A 17,380-nucleotide genomic window follows, 5' to 3' on the forward strand; every position below is an offset into this window, starting at 1 on the left:
ATTCATGAATAATAATTACATAATCAATAACCTTTAATGACACAAAACTGAGAACAAAAGCCTTAAATACCAACCAAGACCTCTTCCTTGCCCCTGTTCACGCAGAGCAAATAGACTCAATCTCTTTTCACAAGGAACCTCTGTTTTGCACATAGAGATTCATCAGCACCCTTGCTTCACATAAATCCCCAACTTAGGACTGGAGGTCTGCCTGCTCCTCTTTCAGTGGATTTGTTCCTATATTAAAGCTAGTGTCATCAACAACCATAAACCTAGCATTTAAGCCCACAATTGACAAAACTGACATCTGCCATCTTCCGAGGTACTCCAGCCTCAAAGAGTTAACAACTGCAATCTTTATCAAGGAAGGAATGCATTAAGCAAATGCGACAAGAACATTAAACTGGAAGTTAAACCACTCTGAAAATATGTGTAATGCCCTCCATCTCTTTTGATCATCTTTGGAGGACCAACTAATGGTCCTTAGCTGGCGAAGTCAAAGTAATCATAAATTTTAGTTCATGACACACTCCAGTCATGGGCTTATGATTGACATTCCTTAATTTCATGTATTATTTAACTGTTTATTTTATTGAAATAATTTTATTGAATATTATCCAGTGAATAACCCCTATCTAAGCCTAGAACACCAACACTGGTGTTTACTTACGTCAGTCTTTCTGCCCCTTAGTCCCAGAAGTAACAGCCAGGATCTACACAATTAGAGAATGATTAAATCAGCTCTGTGGGGTTCATTCTATAAAGGAAAACAAAAAGCCTATTTTTAAAAACAATGGAGACAGAGTTAGATTTTTTAAGTTGAAATTTGTCAGGAGGACTAGATTAATCATAAACTCTACTTCATATCACATTCTCATCATTTTCCCAAGAACGGCACTCTTTTATTTATTTAAATTTTACTATTAAACAATATGAATACCATTGAACTCACAGCTCAATTCAAAATAAAAACTATAACAATTAGAGACATCTGACTTCATTTGCTACCCATATAGGGACAGCCAAGATCATCTTTCTGTTGGACTTATTTGTGCAGAATTGGACATATTTAATTTGTTTCATGGTGCAATCTCACCAATTCTCTACTATACATATTTATGGATTTACAAATTCACTCAGTTACTCATTTATTTTTATTATTCAGGGAATAATAATACCATATCCTCATTTTTCTAAAGAAAACTCAAAATGGTTAAACACCAACCCAGAACCAAATTACTATAACTTGGAAAGGTCCAGGGGCAACTTTCAAAAAATTGAAGAGACTAGAATATCTGTCGTTGGAAAACAAGACAAATCAGTATCCTCATATTACAACATGTGCCCTAATTGGTTCATGGTTTGCTGAATTTTAAAAAACAGATTGAGATAATTATACCTTCTTTCTCTTATACAAAGACACCAATATTTGTGATCTTATCCACTGGACAGGAATAATGAAGGAAATTTATGTCTGTCCATAGTCATTGACATCAAGAATAACAGACGTGCTTCTTTTTTATTGTTTTAATAAAAATCAGTAAAAAAGGATTGGATTAATTATGAGTGTTGTCATATAAATCATTCTTATCATTGGTCTCTGCTTGGCTCTCAATGATGTGGTTATTTAACCAACTATTTATGTGAGTCAGGGCGTTTCCATTTCCTTAATAGAACAATCAGTCAGCAACCCACCACCAACACAGAACAAAAACTCTGACTGTTATGTACAAATGACCTCATACTCCTTTCTAGAGTAGTAAAAGCCTTTACTATTAATTTATTAGAAGTCAGAGTCTCAGGTAGATTTTAATAATAATCCATGTGTCATTACATTCCTTAATAATAGGTGCATGACTTGTCCTCTTTTTTTCATTCATCGATACATTTTATTTATTTGTGGGCTGATTTTATAATAAAAATACAATGCATCCACAAGAACCACAGAAGCCCAAGCACCAGGTACCATGGGCTCATTTCCCACAGAGGGAACACTCACGTGTCTCTCTGTAATGGACCTCAGAGTTGATATGGGTTTAATCAAAGCTCCTGTTTCAGATACCCCATGGTACTCATCATTGGTCCAGGCACGTCTTCCTTCCTTTATATCTTCATTTATTTGTTTATTCATTGATCCATGAATAACAATACAATCATAAAAATTCCAGGAACAAGATCTTCCCATTAGTGGCTCTTTCCCCATAGAGCGAATAGACTAGATCTCCTTTTATAATGGACCTCAGAGAACATGTGTGATCAATTAACATCCACGCTTCAGGCCAAATGCACCATTGGTCTTTCTGTGGCTTTCTTTTATTTAATTTGCCCATGTTTTAAAGATGGGTCAATCAAAAATGAGAAAACCACCATCTTTAATCACTTCTCAAACATAATGTCTTCCATTTTCTTACGAGCCGCCACACAAACAGTTATCAGCCAAGACTACACCAATATGAAAATGTTTAAGTCATTAGTGGAGAAAAATAAAATGTAATATTAAATAGTTTTGAAAATGAATGAAATGACTACTATCTTTTTTTAATCACTTCAGTTGTGCCAAATTAGATTAAACATAATTTTTGATTAGTAACATATTCCCATCACTGGTCCATAGTTGGGGAATTTCATGTCTTATACAGACATTGATTCTTCTCAAATATCACTAAGCACTCATGAACAAAGCATCCCAACCAAGGTTGGGAACTTCGAGTGGGACTTACATTTGTATCTATGTTCTTTACCCACAGAGCTAAGTGCCAAGATACTGTTTCTCAGAAAATGAATAAGTCCACTGTCCTGTGGTCATTCTGTGGAGGAAAAAGCAGAATTAACCTAGATTTTTAATGTGTCTTAATTATGTGAAACTAGATAGTAATAAACTTTGGTCCTTTTTAGTTAGTATAGTATTTTACTTTTACTTTTAAATAATGTAATAGCCTCTGGTGAATCTACCACACAAGAATAAGAACAATATCTATCAAAAATATTTTTATATTTTAACAGTTTTTTTAATCATTATTATTTTATTTTATTTTATTTTTTTGCTGAGGAAGATTCGCCCTGAGCTAACATCTGTGCCAATCTTCCTCTATTTTCTATGTGGGTCGCCACCACAGCATGGCTGCCGACAAGTGGTGTAGGTCCATGTCTGGGAACCGAACCCGGGCTGCCAAAGCAGAGCGCACCGAACTTAACCACTAGATCATGAGGCCAGCCCTCAGAGTTTTAACAGAATAAAAGAATATTTTAATGAATGTTACTTGTGCAGAATTGGGTACATTTAAATCCTAATTTCACATTCTCAGTGATGACTCATGCTTGATTCTATTTTATATGTTCATTTATTCACTCAATGTTCATTTATTTAATCATGGGATGATTTGACCATACACTCATTATACAAAGAAGGTCAAAATGGCAAACCAGTGAGGAATCCAGAACAGAAATACTATTATATGCAATGATCTACATGTACCTTATCAAAATTGGGGGTGGGCTAGGAATTTTTTCTTTCTATAAACATCAACATTGAAAACTCAAATTAATAATTATCATTGTCTCCTAAGACATGGTCCTCACTGATGTGTGCTTTGTCTTATTTTAAATAATTAAAATAGGATTTTATTCACTCACTCAATTATAACAATACGTCAATATCTATGAATGCAAAGACACTAGCAATAAATCCTGAATGATACTAACATCCATCCCTCTACTTGGTTAGTCACAGAAATAAATGACTAGATCATTTTTGAGTTGTTAATAAAATTTAGTGAATATAATCTGATCAATCCTAACACTTCTCATATGACACATTGTCAACATGTGTCTATACTTGCTTTTCATTCAATGAGATATATTCTTAATTAATTATCTATTTATGTAAATATTACCTGTTTCCTAAAAGAAAAAAAAATGGATGCAGCAAAAGCAGTCCTTGGAGGGAAATTTATAGCACTAAATGCACATATTAGAAAAGAAGACCTAAGTGTCTGTTGACAGATGAATGAACAAAGAAATTGTGGTAAATATACAGTGGAATATTACTAAGCCTTAAAAAAGGAGATCCCATCATTTGCAACAAAGTAGGTGAACCTGGAGGACATTATGCTAAGCAAAATAAGGCAGACACAGAAACAAAAGTACTGCATGATCTCACTTATAGGTGGAATCTAAAATAGTCAATTTCATAGAGGCAGAGAGTAGAATGATGGTTACCAGGAGTGGGGAGGTGGAGGAAATAGAGAGATATTAGTGAGAGACTAAGGTACAAAGTTGCAGTTATGTGGGATGAATAAGTTCTAGAGATCTAATGTACAGCATAATAACTATAGTTGATAATATCATGTTGTATACTGGAAATTTGCTAAGAGAGTAGATTTCAGGTGCTCTTATCACAAAAACAAAAACATGATAACTATGAGGAGATTAATATGTTAATTAGTTTGACTGTAGTAATAATTTCACTATGTATATGTATAAGAAAACATCATGTTGTCTACCTTAAATATATACAATTTTTATTTAAAGAAAAGAAGAAAGATCTAAAATCAGTGATCTAAGTTTCTACTTTAGGAAACTAGAAAAAGAAGAACAAATTAAATCCAAAATAAGCAGAAGAAAAGAAATAATAAAAATTAAAGCAAAGGGGCCAGCCCCTGGTGGCATAGTGGTTAAGTTCACACGCTCTGCTTCAGTGGCCTGGGGTTCACGGGTTCGGATCCCAGGAGCGGACCTCATCAAACCATGCTGTGGAGGCATCCCACATACAAAACAGAGGAAGACTGGCACAGATGTTAGCTCAGGGCCAATCTTCTTCATCAAAAAAAAATTAAAGCAGAAATCAATGAAACTGAAAACAGGAAATTAACAGAAAAATCAATGAAACCGAAAGCTGGTTCTTTGAAAAAATCATAAGCCTCTAGCCAGGCTAAGGAAAAAAAGAGAGAAGGTACAAACTGTAATATCAGAAATGAAAGAGGGGCCCTCATACAAACCCCACGGACATTAAAAGAATAATCAAGGAATACTATGAAGTATTCTATGCCCACAAATTGATAACCTAGATGAAATAGACCAATTCTTTGAAAGACAAAATTTTCCAAAATTCTTACAAGAAGAAATAGACAATATTAATAGGCCTATATACATTAAAGAAATTGAATCAATAATTTATAACCTTCGAACACAGAAAGCACCAGGCCTAGGAAGGTTCACTGGTGAATTCTACCTAATATTTAAGGGGGAAACTATACCGATTCTCTAAAATCTCTTTCAGAAGATAGAGGCAGAGCATATACTTCCTAACTCACTCTATGAGGCCAGCATTACCCTAATACTGAACCCAGACAAAGACATTACAAGAAAAGAAAACCACAGAATAATATCTCTCATGAACATAGATGCAAAAATCCTCAATAAAATATGAACAAATCAAATCCAATGATGTATAAAAAGAAATATACCATGACCAACTGGAATTTACCCCAAGTATGCAAGGCTGATTCAACATTCAAAAATCAATTAATGTAATTCATCACATCAACAGGCTAAAGAAGAAAAATCACCTGATCATATCAATAGATGCAGAAAATTTGACAAAATTCAACAACCATTCATGATAAAAACTCTCAGTATGGGGCTGGCCCAGTGGCGCAAGCGGTTAAGTGCGCACGCTCTGCTGTGGCAGCCCGGGGTTCGCCGGTTCGGATCCTGGGCCCGCACCGATGCACTGCTTGTCAAGCCATGCTGTGGCAGCGTCCCATATAAAATAGAGGAAGATGCGCATGGATGTTAGCCCAGGGCCCGTCTTCCTCAGCAAAAAAAGAGGAGGATTGGCAGATGTTAGCTCAGGGCCAATCTTCCTCAAAAAAAAAAAAAAAAACCCTCAGTAGACTAGGAATAGAGAGGAATCTCCCCAACTTGACAAAGAATATCTACAAAAAAACTACAGCTGACATCATAATGAGACTAGAAGATCCCACTAAGATCAGGAACAAGGCAAGAATGTTCCCTCTCACCACTCCTTTTCAGCATTGTACTGGAAGTTATAGCTAATGCAGTAAGGCAAGAAAAGGAAATAAAAGGTATACTATCGGTGAAGGAAGAAATTAAACTGTCTGTTCACAGCTGGCATGATCATCTATGTAGAAGATTTGAAAGAATCAACCAAAAAACTCCTGGAACTAAGAAGAGATTATAGCAAAATTGCAGGATACAATGTTAATATATAAAAGTCAATTGCTTTCCTATATACCAGCAACGAACAAGTGGAATCTGAAATGTAAAAAGATACAATTTACATAGTAAATATTTACATTAGCAACCAAAAAATGAAATACTTACATATAAGTCAAATAAAACATGTATAAGAACTATGTGAGAAAAACTACAAAACTATGAGGAAAGCAATCAAAGAATAAATAGAGAGGTATTCCATATTCATGGATAGGAAGACTCAATATTGTCAAGATATCAGGTCTTTCCAACTTGATCTATAGATTCAATGCAATACCCATCAAAATCCCAGTAATTTATTTTGTATATGTAGAAAAACTGATCCTAAAGTTTATACGGATAGGCAAAAGACCCAAAATAGTTAACACAATATTGAAGAAAAACAAAGTTGAAGGATTGGCATTATCTGACTTTAAGACTTACTATAAAGCTACTGTAATCAAGACAGTGTCCTATTAGCAAAAGAACAAACAGATCCATAGAATAGAATAGCAAGCCCAGAAATAGGCCTACATAAAGATAGTCAGCTGATCTTTGACAAAGAAGCAAAGGCAATACAATGGAGCAAAGACAGTCTTTTCAACAAATGGTAACGGAACAACTGGACATCCATATGCAAAAAAAGGAACCTAGACACAGGCCTTATATACTTCACAAAAATTAACTCAAAATGGTTCATAGACTGAAATGTAAAATGTAAAACTATAAAAATCCTAGAAAATAACTAGGAGAAAATCTAGATGACCCTGGGTTTGGCAGTGACTTTTTATATACAACACTAAAGACACAATACATAAGAGAAATAATTGGTAAGCTGGACTTCATTAAAATTAAAAGTTTCTGCTCTGTGAAGAAACTGTCAAGAGAACAAAATACAAGCCACAGACTAGGAGAAAATATTTGCAAACACATATCCAATAAAGGACAGCTATCCAAAATATATAAAGAACACTTAAAAATCAACAATAAGAAAACAAACAACCCAAGTAAAAAATGAGCCAAAGACTTTAACAGACACCTCACCAAAGAAGATATACAGATGGCAAATAAATATATGAAAAGATGCTCCACATCTTATGTCATTTGGGAAACACAAATTAAAACAACAATGAGATCCCACTACACAACTATTAGCATGGCCAAAATCCAGAACACTGACAACACCAAATGCTGGTGAGGATGTGGAGCAACAGGCACTCTCACTCACTGCCGGTGGGGATGCAAAATGGTACAATTACTTTGGAAGACAATTTGGCAGTTTCGTACAAAACTAAACATACTCTTACTATACAATCCAGCAATTGCACTCCTTGGTATTTACCCAAAGGAGTTGAAAACTTAAGTCCACACAAAAACCTGCACATGGATGTTTACGGCAGTTTTATTCATAATCGCCAAAACTTGGAAGCAACCAAGGCATCCTTCACTAGGTGAATGGATAAACTGTGGTCCATCCAGACAATGGAATATTATTTGGCACTACCAAGAAATGAGCTATCAAGCCATGAAAAGGTACGGAGGAAACTTAAATGCATATACTAAGTGAAAGAGGACAATATGAAAAGGCTACAAACTGTATGATTCCAACTATATGACATTCTGGAAAAGGCAAAACTATGGTGACAGTAAAAGGATCAGGAGTTGCCAGAGGTTAGATGGAAGAGAGGGATAAATAGGCAAAGCACAGAGGAATTTTAGGGCAGAGAAATATTCTGTATGAAATTATAATGGTGGATACATGTCATTATACACTTATCCAAAGCCATTGAATATACAATCAAGAGTGAACCCTAATGTAAACCATGGACTCTGAGTGATAATGATGTCAAAATAGGTTCATCAGTCATAACACATGTATCACTCTGGTGGGGGATGTTGATAGTGGGGGAGGCTATGCATGTGTGGGGGAAGAGAGATTATGGGAAATCTCTACATTCCACTCAATTTCGCCATGAACCTAAAACTGCTGTAAAAAACAAAGTCTTTTAAAAAAGGAGGCAACATTTTAAAACAAACAAAAAATCTGTTACCAATCAACAGCAACATTGACTCTTACATACAGTTATCTTCTAATGTTCCTTACCCAAAAGCATAAGAGCCTTGATCTATTTATTTTACTGGAATTCAGCACTTCCAAATTGTATTAGTCCTGTTCCCTATTTCATTACACACTCTCATAACTGGTCCAATCAAGGCCCTCCTTGTCTTTGTTCATTTACATATTTTATTCTTGTATTCACACACTGATTTACTTACAAAAATATAATCTATACTCAAGAACCTCAACAGACCAAGAACAAGATCTGACTTTTCCTAACTTTTGCTATATGCTCCTTTCCCTCAGAAATAATAGGGTAATTTTCTTTTCCTAATGGATCTCAGAATTATAGGGCTTAATCAAAATTCTTGATTCCGACACCAGAGGATACTCATCATTGGTCTAGGCTGGGCACTCTTTTACTTCATTCATTTTCACCTTTGTTTTATTGATTCATTCACTGATTCACTCACAATAACAAAATCAACACACAAAAATCCCAAAATCCCAACAATAAGAACCTTGAAATTGCTAAGATCAACAGATGAATCTCAAAGTCACATACATGGATTATTAACTTCTTTGCTTCTTAGAAATCGTGTACTCATCACTGATCCATGCTTCCTCCTTTTTGTTTAATTTATACACATTTTAAATATGGTAAAATAAATGACCACAAACCCATCATCTTACTCCACAATAAGAACACTGACAATATCAACCATCTTCTTATGTGCTCCCCTTAAAGAGGCGAAAGCTTAGGTCGCTTGAGGAAATTTAAATTAGCTATGGTGCAAAAATAAAATGGAATAGCAATCAACTCTGAGAGCGATGGAAATGTCCTCCATCTTATTCTTTGAACAGTCTCACTTGTGTTGAATTGGAATGATCTAATTTTGGTTTTGTTCATAATACGTTCCTATCATTGGTCAATGCATGGTGTTTTTTTATTTTCTTTAAATCTGTACCCATTTATTTCTCTGAAATGATAAAACCTATGAACAAACCCCCCCAAATCAAGAACATGAACTTTGATTAATACTTAGATCTGTTTCAGCACTTTTTACCCACAGAAATGACAGCCAAGATTTTTACCAATGGAGAATAATTACGTCAGGAATGGTGTACCCACTGGGTGGAGTAAAAGCAGATTTTAAAAAGAATATAAGAGTCTGCATTTAAATTTTTTAAGGGATATTAGTAGGCCTGTACTAGATTAATCATAAACTTTGATTCATGCCACATTTTAATCAATGGTCCAAGAACGGCCTGGCCTTTATTGTCTTATCTAACACCCAACATAAGAATAAGAGATGACTATTTTAAGTATCCCTCTATGTACTCTCTACCCACATGGTAAGAATCTAGAACATTTTTCCTAATAATGGATGTCACTTGTGCAGGACTGGATAAATTTAAATACTTTTTTCATGGCACATTTTCACCAATGGTCCAAGCTAGACCCCACTTTATGTATTTATTTATTCACTCATTGCTTTACTTATTCATCTTTGTACATCAGCTAATTTGAATAATTTGAACATCAGTTTACTTTCCAGAGAAAACACAATATGACCAACCCATCAAAACCCAAATGGCAATACAATTAAATGCAACTATACATATGAACCTGACCCAAAGTGGGGAGGGCGGAGTTTGTGTGTTTCTTTCTTTATCTGAGTATCAGTTAGGTACAACAGGACAAACAATTCACGTTGCTTTTTAACACATGCTCCTCATTGGCCCATGCTTTACCCCAGTGGTTCTCAGGGGGGGCAATGTTGCCCCAGGGGATATTTGTCAATGTCTGGAGACACTTTTGATTGTCACAGCTGGGAGAGGAAGGTCAATTTTGGCATCTAGTGAGCAGAGGCAGTGAAGTTACTAAACATCCTGCAGTGTACAGGACAGCCTGCCACAACAATGAATTATCCAGCCCCAAATGTCAATAGCGTGAGGTTGAGAAATCCTGCTCCAGCCTCTCAAAATAATTGGTTGCGAGATAGATGTATTTATACATTCACTCATAATATCATCCATATCTGTGAATATACAAACGGGATTAGAGATTTGAATGGTATTAACAGCTGTTCATGTGCTCATTACTCCCAGATATAACCAACTAGGTCCTATTTTCTTGTTTTCAATAAGCAACCAGCACTTCCCCAACTATGCAGAGCAACAACAACATTGATTTCTAGGTACTTATCTCTATATGCTCCTTATTCAAACAGGTAGCAGATTTAAGCAATTTATGTTGGAACTGAGTGCTTCAGAAATGTATTAATAACCATAAATACATCACACACTCTCATAATTGGGGCACATATGGCTCTCCTGTCCTCATTTATCTATTTGTTTATTTATTCATTTATTAATTCACTTATAGTAATACAATCAGGACCTATGAACCTTAATAGCCTAAGAGCAAAATCCTGAATATTACTAACTTCTGCTGTGAGCTCATTTACCATATAAGCATTAACTAGGTCTCTGGCCTCAGAGTCGTAGGGTTTAATCTAAATCATTGATTCGGATACCCGAGGATATTCATTACTGGTCTAAACTTGGCACCCTTTACTTCATTCATTCATACCCTCATTTATTGATTCCCTCATTAAGTCACTAATAATTATAAAGTCAATATACATGAATCAAAAAACCTAAAACAAGATCCTAGAATATTACTAGGCTGTATCTATAGGCTTGTTTTCCATAAAACTAAGAGACTACATCTTTTTCGCGATGGGTCTCAGCATTATACGTATAGATTTTCAGCTTCCTTGCTTCACATCAATCCGTATTTATACTTTGTCCATGCTTGCCATTCTTTTATTTAAGTTTTCCATGTTTTAAAGATGGTATACGTGGTAGTCAGCCTCCAAGATGGCTCCCAACAATTTATGACTACTGGTATTCATAGCTCACATTAAATTATGCCTGGCCTCTATGACCAAAAAAGAATTCTGCGGAAGTGATGGTGTATGACTTGTGAGTCTAGGTTATAAATACTTTGAGGCTTCCTCCTTCCTCACTCTTGGATTGATTGCTCTAGGGGAAGTCAGCTGTCATGCTGTGAGGATACTCAAGCAGCCCTGAGGAGAGGTCCATGGAGGAAGAAATTGTGGCCTCCCACCAATAACCAGCACCAACTTTCTGCCCATGTGAGTGAGCCATGGAAGCAGCTCCTCCAGCCCCAGTCAAGCTTTCAGATGACTGCAATTCTACCTGACATCTTGACTACAACCTCACAAGAGACCCTAAGCCAAAACTACCTACGAAGTTTCTCCTGGATTCCTGCCCCATAGAAACTGTGACAGATAACAAATGCTTCTTGCTGTTGTAAGCCATTAAATTGTAGGGTAATTTGTTACACAGCAATAGGTAACTGATACAAGACAACAATCAACCACCACCATCATATCTCACAATGAGGACACTGATACTATCTTCCTTCTTTATATCTGCTCCCTTCTCAAGGAGTTAATGCCTAGCTCTTTATCACTGAAGAAATGTTTAAGTTAACCATGGTACAAAATAAAATATAATACTAAAAATTCTGAAAATGAATAAAAGTCCTCCACCATTTTTAATGGACCTCAGTTGCACTGAACTGAATTAATTGTAAACAATGGATAATTTCCATCATTGGTCCCTGCATGGCATCCTTTGACTTTATTTATGTATTTAGTATTTATTTCTTTGACATAATGTCATGATGAACAAACTACCTAAACCAAGGACACAAATTTTGAACATTATCTACTACAGCCTCTAAGCTCCTTGCCCACAGAGGTGAATACTAAAATCTTTATTACTATTGAATAATTAAATCAGCTATGGTGTTTTTATTCTATGAAATAAAATGTACATTTTATAAGGAATGGAACAGCATAGACAACTTTTTTTAATTGACTGGAGTCACGAAGTACTAGATCAACCATAAACCTTGGTTCCTATCATTTTCTAATTATTGACTCAAGAATGACCCTACTCTCTATGCATTGACTTATTTAGTGTTTAATTTTTAATTAATGTAGTGAACACTACTAATAAATGTAACTAGGACTACTATCCATCTAACCCCTAACCACATCGTACCCCCTAACCACATAGTTCACACCTCATTAATCTTTTTTAAGGGACCATATTCGTGCATTGCTTAGAGTATGCCATGAAGCATTGGTCCAAGATTTACCCTATTTTGTACATTTACTGACTCACTCATGTTATTCTGTTATTTAATTAGTCAAAGAATAATTTAACCATTTATTCATTTTTAAAAGAAAAAGAGTAAAACCCACCAGTAATGCAAAATTGAAATACCATTTCATGCAGCAGCTGATAACGCACTTTGTCCAAAGTGGGATAAGTCTAGATTTCTCTTTTTTCATCTAAAATGATTTAGTCATTATCTTTGTTTCATGACACTTTTTCCTCACTGACCCATGCTCTGTCTTCTTTTATTTTTATTTTATTTATTTTTTTGTGTGTGTGTGAGGAAGATCAGCCCTGAGCTAACATCCATGCCAATCCTCCTCTTTTTGCTGAGGAAGACCAGCTCTGAGCTAACATCTATTGCCAATCCTCCTCCTTTTTTTTTCCCCTTTTTCTCCCCAAAGCCCCAGTAGATAGTTGTATGTCATAGTTGCACATCCTGCTAGTTGCTGTATGTGGGACGCGGCCTCAGCATGGCTGGACAAGCGGTGCGTCGGTGCACGCCTGGGGTTCTGAACCCGGGCCGCCAGCAGCGGAGCGCATGCAGTTAACCACTACGCCACAGGGCCGGCCCCTATTTTATTTTATTTATTTATTTTTTTAACATCCATGTCAGACCTCCTCTTTTTGCTGAGGAAGATTGGCCCTGGGCTAACATCCGTGCCCATCTTCCTCTACTTTATGTGGGACGCCGCCTCAGCATGACCCGACAAGCGGTGCGTCAGTGCGCGCCCGGGATCCGAACCAGGGCCACCAACAGCGGAGCGCGCGCACTTAACCGCTACGCCACGGGGCCGGCCCACTGTCTTCTTTTAAATAATTGACCAAAATACAAATTCATTCATTTATTCACATTTAACAATACATTCAAAATACCTGCAAGCCAAGACACTGGACAAGAACTAGTATCTGTCCACAAGCTCATTGTCCACAGATACAACCTGCTAGGTTCTTTTTTGCTTTTTTAAGCAATAGTCAGCGAAGAGAATTGTTTGAGCATACCTACTATCATATTCTCAGTATTAGTCCACGATTGGCCTTCTTTTAATTAGGCACTCACTTAAACAATTATTTTTAATGTAAATAATTTGTTCCTTTTTCTAAATAAAACCAACAACCAGATACCCACCACCAAACCCAAACAACAATATGGACTCTCATGCAATGGGATATACCCTTTACGGAAAACAGTAACGGAGACTTGATCCATTTAGCTTATGAAACTCAGTGCTTCAGGAAACAATATAATTAATAATAATCCCTATTTCAGTGTAGACTCTCATAACTGGTCATCATTCATTTCCACAGCTTTACTTATTCTTGCATTGCTCCACTTATAATACATTTCACAAACATTAAGAACCACAGCCCAAGAAGCACATCTTTGACGACTCCTAACTTTTGCTGTAGGCCCCTCCCCCACAGAGGAAATAACTAGATTTCTTTTTTCTAATGAACCTCAAAGTTAGAGTTTAATTAAAGTCTTTGGTTTATACATCTGGGAATACTCATCATTGATCTCCACTTGACACTTTTTCTTCCTTTATTTAGACATTGTTTATTCCTTTATTCACTGATTCAATAATAATATTACAATCAATTCTCATGAATCAAAAAGCCCAAGAGCAACACCCTTGAATATCACTAGTTAACAGTCTATATGCCCATTTCCACAGTGCTAATAGACGAGGCTGCTTTTTGCAGCATATATATACGTGCTTTTCACATATATAAATTAATCAGCATCCTTGTTTCATATCAGTCCCATTGGTCCCTTTTTCATTTAAATGTGGTGCGATGAATAACCAAGAGACCCATAACCTTACTCCACAACTAGAACACCAACAATATTCTCCATCTTCCTCTGTGCTCCTCCCTCAAGGAATTAATTGCCTAAATCTTTATCAATGGAGAGGTACTTAAAGGAATTGCAATGCAAAAATAAAACACAACGTGAAGCAGCCTTGAAAATAAATGAAGGACTGCATCTTTTTTATTGGATTTCAGTAGTACTAAATCAGTTTAATCATAAATCCCAATTCTGGTCTGTGCTGGTGTTATTTAGTTTTATTTATTAACACATCTATTTATTACTTTGAAAAATTCAAGCAACACCCATAAAGCAACCTCCCAACCCAAGAACATAAACTCTAACAGTTACTTACATCAGTCTTTTCTCTCCTTACCCACAGAGTTTGTAAAAGCTGGGATCTTTAGCATTAGAGAATGATTAAATCACCTGTGGTGTTCCCTTGGTGAAAACGCCCTTTCAAAAGAAAGAAAGAACCTATAGTTAGATATTTTTTTTAATGGAAGTTAGTCTAGCTGCATTATATTAATCATAAACTTGGGTCATTTCATAATTTCATCATTGCCCAAGAATGGCAATCCTTATCTATTGACTTATTTAATTTTTATTTTTAAATAATACAATAAACGCCAGCATGAGAATGAGAACCATTATCTATCATAAATATCTGTCTATATATTCCCTATTCATATATTTAACAGCTCAGTGATTGCTAGTAATGGACCTCACTTGTGCAAAATTGAATAAATGTGAAGCTCTGTTTTATGGCATATTCTCACCAACAATATGCACGAATTTTTCTGACTTACATGTCTAGTGATTCGTTTATTTGGTCATGTATCTCAGTTAGGCATGAAATTAATTACTTATCTACCCATTATCCTAAAGAATCTCTCCATGCAAATTTCTTTTTTTTTTTTTTGTGAGGAAGATCAGCCCTGAGCTAACACCCATGCTAATCCTCTTTTTGCTGAGGAAGACCGGCTCTGAGCTAACATCTATTGCCAATCCTCCTCCTTTTTTTTCCCCCAAAGCCCCAGTAGATAGTTGTATGTCATAGTTACACATCCTTCTAGTTGCTGTATGTGGGACGCGGCCTCAGCATGGCTGGAGAAGCGGTGCGTGGGTGCGCGCCCGGGATCTGAACCCAGGCTGCCAGTAGCGGAGCGTGCACACTTAACCGCTAAGCCCCGGGGCCAGCCCCTCTCCATTCAAATTTCTATGTGTACTTTACTCAAAGTAGGAGGAACTTAGAATTCCATTTCTTTTTTTGGACAACATTTGGGTATAACAAGAGTAATCAGTATCTTTGGTTCATAACACATGTTCTCCATTGGCCCTTGCTCAGTCTTCCTTTGAATAATTAATCTATATATAAATGCACTCCTTCATTCCTTTATAACAACATATTAACATCAGTGAAAGCCAAGACTCTGGACAAGAGCACTGAATATCCTGTCTACACGCTCAAAGCCCATGGACATAACTGACTAAATCCTCTTTTGATTTTTTTAAAATAAAACTCAGTGAATAGAGTTAGATTAATCATTACTCTGGTCATATGACACATTCTCAATATTGATTTATGTCTGGCCCTCTCTCAATAAGACAATTATTTAACCAATTGTTTATGTAAACTTTTTTTTGTCCTTTTCTAATTAAAACAACTAACCAATCAATCAAAGCAGCAACACGGACTCTTAAGTACATCTCTTCTCCTTATGGAAGGGCTCAGAGCTTTGATCTATTTATCTATGGAACCCAGTGTTTCAAATATGACTAAGAATAATCTTTGTTTGACTACATAATTTCATAAGTGGTCCATGTGTGGCCCTCCTTATCTTCATTCATTACACATCTCTTTATCCATTCATGATTTCACTTGCCAAAGAGTTTACCTTGTCTCTTTTTTGCAACAGTCCCTTGATTTCCAGACAGGGACCAACCACAATTTTGGATTCAGACCCAACCCCCACTCCAGGAGTCATCATTGGTCCAGGCTTTGTACTGTGTCTCCTCAGTCCTTTATCCCTTTGCTTATTGATTCATTCACTGATCCATTATAATATAATCAATACAAATAAATCATAAAATCTCAAAAATGAGATCCATGAATATTACTAAGATCTGTCTATATGGGAAATGATTCCCATGGAGCTACTACATTAGACCTCTTTTTGCGATGGCCCTCAGTGTAGCACCTATGTACTCCCTCACTGAGATCTTTTGAAGGGAGAAGTGTTGAAATCAACTGTCATGTGATTATAAAAGACAATAGCAAACATCTCTGAAAACATATGAAACACCTCCCATCTTCGTTTTAAGGAGTCATCAGTTGTGCAGAATTGAATTAATCATCATTATCTATGGTTCATAATCTATTCCCATCATTGATAATGGATAGCATTCTTTAATTCTATACTTTTATGTAGCTATTTATTACTTTTAAATATCTCAGTGAACATCCATGAAGAAGCTTCCCTAACCAAGTACAAAAACTTTGAATGTTACTTTCTTAAACACAGAGGTATCAGCCAAAATGTTCATCATTAGATATGATTAAATAAACTATGGTATGTTAATTCTGAGGTAAAAAGTAAGCTTTAAAAATAATGAAAAAACATGAATTTAGGTATGTTTAAAGGATACTAATTGTAGAGTTCTAGATTAGACATAAAACTTACTTCTTTTCATTGGCTTGAGAATATCACTACTGTTTATTTACTCAATTATTTAATTTTAATTTTAAACAATATAATGAACACCATTGAATCCACGACTCAACCCACAGGTAGGAACTATGACTATATAAACATGTCTATGTACTTTACAGAGGTAAAGTCTGGATTGTCCTTTTTGTTTTTTCGTGCTGAGGAAGATTAGCCCTGAGCTAACATCTGTTGCCAACCTTCCTCGTTTCTTTTGCTTGAGGAAGATTAGCCCTGAGCTAACATCTCTGCCAATCTTCCTCCACTTTATATATGGGATGCCGCCACAGCATGGCTGACAAGTGGTGCAGGTCCGTGCCCAGGATCTGAATCCGTGAACCCAAGCCAACAAAGTGGAGTGCACCAAAC

At 36.0% G+C, this 17,380-nt stretch overlaps 1 long non-coding RNA gene and 2 other non-coding genes across 52 annotated transcripts in view; all 3 read right to left on the minus strand.

Annotated features, from left to right (window-relative positions):
- Positions 1–17,380, minus strand: part of LOC147913805 (uncharacterized) — a 168,699-nt gene that overhangs the window by 107,460 nt on the left and 43,859 nt on the right. For 43 of the 50 annotated variants that reach the window (XR_015556061.1, XR_015556066.1, XR_015556094.1 and 40 more), the window contains 3 exons: positions 14,659–14,759; positions 2,721–2,807; positions 671–757 (listed from right to left, as the gene is read on the minus strand). This is a non-coding gene — a long non-coding RNA (uncharacterized LOC147913805). The remainder of the gene's footprint in view (positions 1–670; positions 758–2,720; positions 2,808–14,658; positions 14,760–17,380) is intronic. The other 7 variants (XR_015556100.1, XR_015556101.1, XR_015556098.1 and 4 more) reach the window with 6 other exon arrangements.
- Positions 2,013–2,086, minus strand: LOC147913865 (small nucleolar RNA SNORD113/SNORD114 family). Its single transcript, XR_015556240.1, has one exon. It is a non-coding gene; the product is annotated as a small nucleolar RNA SNORD113/SNORD114 family (small nucleolar RNA).
- On the minus strand, positions 8,609–8,680 carry LOC147913866 (small nucleolar RNA SNORD113/SNORD114 family). The gene has a single exon (XR_015556243.1). It is a non-coding gene; the product is annotated as a small nucleolar RNA SNORD113/SNORD114 family (small nucleolar RNA).

Source organism: Ceratotherium simum, chromosome 24 (genome assembly GCF_057802395.1).
Source record: "Ceratotherium simum simum isolate JZ-2026a chromosome 24, ASM5780239v1, whole genome shotgun sequence".
In the NCBI taxonomy this organism is placed as follows: Eukaryota; Metazoa; Chordata; class Mammalia; order Perissodactyla; family Rhinocerotidae; genus Ceratotherium; species Ceratotherium simum.